General features: G+C 37.0%; 1 long non-coding RNA gene across 1 annotated transcript; it reads left to right on the top strand.

The window, feature by feature from the left end:
• The first annotated feature begins 1,998 nt into the window (after positions 1 to 1,998).
• LOC107693583 (uncharacterized) lies at positions 1,999 to 3,186 on the top strand. Its single transcript, XR_001634774.1, has 3 exons — positions 1,999 to 2,182; positions 2,295 to 2,365; positions 3,077 to 3,186. It is a non-coding gene; the product is annotated as an uncharacterized LOC107693583 (long non-coding RNA).
• Positions 3,187 to 3,289: the final 103 nt, after the last annotated feature.

A 3,289-nucleotide genomic window follows, 5' to 3' on the forward strand; every position in this document is an offset into this window, starting at 1 on the left:
GTCTAATCTAAAGGCCTTTGCGATGTTAAATTGTTACGATCTTGAGTTTTCGTTAAAGGATGTGTCCATGGCGCAGTGACAAATTTCGATGTCTCGCCATGGGAATAAAAGCTTTTGTAACTCAGGCATAAAATGTCCGATCTTCCCCAAACTTCACATGTTTGATAAGAGTCCTGGCCTGAACATATCTGAAGCCCAATTTTCCATTATAATCATAGCGCCACCTGCTGGCAACAGGAAATGGCTTGTTTTAAGCTGTAACAAACTACTCCTAGAAATTTAATGACATCAACAATTTTTTTTGGTCAGTCTAATCTAAAGGCCTTTTCAATGTTAAATTGTGAAGATATTGAGTTTTCGTTAAAGGATGTGTCCATGGCGCCGTGACAAATATTGATGTCTCGCAATGGGACTAATTTTTTTTTAACTCAGGCATAAAATGTCCAATCTTCCCCAAACTTCACATGTTTGATAAGAGTCCTGGCCTGAACACATCTAAAGGCCAATATTCCATCGGGTGTGGCAAAATGGCTCGACAGCACCACCTAAAACATTTCCACGGAGTGCGCGAGCAAAATCCGAAATCTGAAAGCAAGTCGGTTATTTTTAATTTTCTCTGCAAATTTTGTGTCATTTTTGCCATTTTCAGACGTCAGACGTTAACGAACTCCTCCTAGAGATTAATTCAGATGAACACCAAAGTTGTTCAGTATAATCTAAAGGCCTTTGCGATGTTAAATTGCGAAGATCTTGAGTTTTCGTTAAAGGACGTGTCCATGGCGCCGTGACAAATTTCGATGTCTCGCCATGGGAATAGAAGTTGTTGTAACTCAGGCATAAAATGTCAGATCTTCCCCAAACTTCACATGTTCAATAAAAGTCCTGGCCTGAACACATCTGAAGGCCAATATTCCATTATAATCATAGCGCCACCTGCTGGCAACAGGAAATGGCTTGTTTCACACTAACTTAAACATGCTATGTCCAATCTGCACCAAACTTCACATATTTGGAAAGAGTCATGGCCTGAAGACATCTAAAGGCCAATATTCAGTTATAATCATAGCGCCACCTGTTGGCAATAGGACACGTCATGCTTTATACTAACTCAAACATACCATGTTCAATCTGCACCAAATTTCATATGTTTGATAAAAGTGCTGGACTGAAGAAATCTACATGCCAAAATCCAGTTATAGTTATAGCGCCACCAGCTGGCAGCAGGAAGATTGGCACATATAAATGACTTTGACGTATTCCTCCTATATTTACCACTTTAAATGCATAATGCTCGCCGTTCGCTGTTTTACTAAAGCCACCCCATGGCGGTGAGCCCGGGTGCGAGGGCCCGTTCATCGCTGCTTGCAGCTTTAATTTCTTTTGGTCTTTGCTTGAAACAAAAATTGCTTTATTAATCTTAAGAATATCAAAAATACTGTTAATAGAAAGTCTGAGAAATCATGCCACACTGGTAACAACAACAGCACATCTGACAAAAAAAAATGTTTTATTTAGCAGTGATTTTGCAAAATATTGTTACATATGTCCTATATAGCCTATTGTAAAATTTGTTGTATAATTTGTCATAGTCATATAAAATATTTTTACAATTAATATTGGCTAATATAAATGGCTAATATTTTCACATGTTAAGATTATCATAGTTTTATGGTTAAACCATTTTATTAACATTTTATTTTGTTAAACCATTTTATTATTTTTTAGATTTTTAAAATGGAAAAATCTGGGCCTGTGACAAGGGGGAAAAACACATTCTATGCATAAAATAAAATAACTAAAAAAAACTATTAAAGGCATAGTAAAAGGACCAGTCATTGTGATTTTCATGGTCAGTGTGTAAAATTAAAGTATAGCTTGATGCTGTACACAAGCACTGGTAGCATTTAGTTTTGTGCTGCATACACAATATTCTTATACCTTTTTCAGATAACCATGACATTTAATGTCGAACTGTATAAACCAGTGGCGCTGTGCTTCATCCCTCCAGCACATGCTCAAATCTGCAAAGAAAAAAACTCTTTCTGTCAAATTAAATGGAGTTTGAAGTGGGTTACAGGCCTCCAAGTGGCGAGCATTTCGACTTGAACGGTGACAGATTCGCCGCCGCAAAGCAGGATGGGTAAGAATGGGACGCTGAAAGTATGGCGGATGGAGAAGAGCCGTAAGTGCCGCAGAACGAACAATGAGCGCAGATTAACTCATTACTACATTATTACACGGATATGTGGTCGTGTGCAAGCTTGTTTGAACCTTCTCTCGTTTCTTCTTTTTAGGGAAAAGAAAAGAAGGAGAATAGCGGCGCTGACTGAGAAGTTAGTGATGAAATGCTAAGAGCTGGCTGCAGGTTTGAGGATTGCTCAGCATAGGGACTGTGAAAATTAATCCTGCATTTGACTTGTAAACAAAGCGGAGAAAGTAACAAGAATCTAATGATTAATCGGATTTTAATTTGTGAAGGGCAAGATATTAGCAGCACACATAGCATAGAAGTGTTACGCTGCTAGGCTTGTTAATAACTTTCAAGACACCTAATGATATTTAGCATTACTCTATGTCGTGCAGTAATGGTCTTCGTTATGTCTGGTCTGTGCTCCGACAGAACTGTCATTATCACTTTAATTACGTCTGAGCTTTAGCTGTGATGTTCTTATTGTCGCAATCTTTTCGATATAAAACTCTTAAACCATGTCAAGTGTTATTCTAGTAAGTTCCAGTTTTTTATTTACTGTGCTGCATGGGCTACAAGTAAGAATACTGTATCGACAGCACTTAATAGCTAATTGACAGATAAACTGTTCAGAAACCTCGGCATTTTGAAACATCTGCTTCACAATTAAAACAATGCGAGTCAAATGTTTGAAGATTCATGACTGGAGTGCAAAAAAGATTTATAGAGATAACTTTTATCAAACATTTAATTGAGAAATCAGAGCCATATATATATTTTTTCTTTATTTTGGGTTGTTTAGTGTAGGTAATTATTGTTTTAAATTCTGGTGGTTGTTGCATGTATCTTAAGTATATTTTGGTATTTTTTCATTTTGTTTTTTGCTAGCATGGCAGTTGAAGGTTGCAGTATTGGTGACTGGGATGGCCGCTGGAGTCATGTGCAGAAGTTCCTGGAGAGAACTGGCCCCTTCACACACCCAGACTTTGAACCTAGTGAGGAGGTGAGAAAAAAATTGGACAATTTTGCTTGCTTTTTTAGTACTTTTATATTATTTAGTTAGTAATATATATATATTTTTTTCCTTTTTTTTTTTTTTTT

The sequence above is a fragment of the Sinocyclocheilus anshuiensis genome, unplaced genomic scaffold, assembly GCF_001515605.1.
Source record: "Sinocyclocheilus anshuiensis isolate Anshui unplaced genomic scaffold, SAMN03320099.WGS_v1.1 scaffold2022, whole genome shotgun sequence".
Classification (NCBI taxonomy): domain Eukaryota; kingdom Metazoa; phylum Chordata; class Actinopteri; order Cypriniformes; family Cyprinidae; genus Sinocyclocheilus; species Sinocyclocheilus anshuiensis.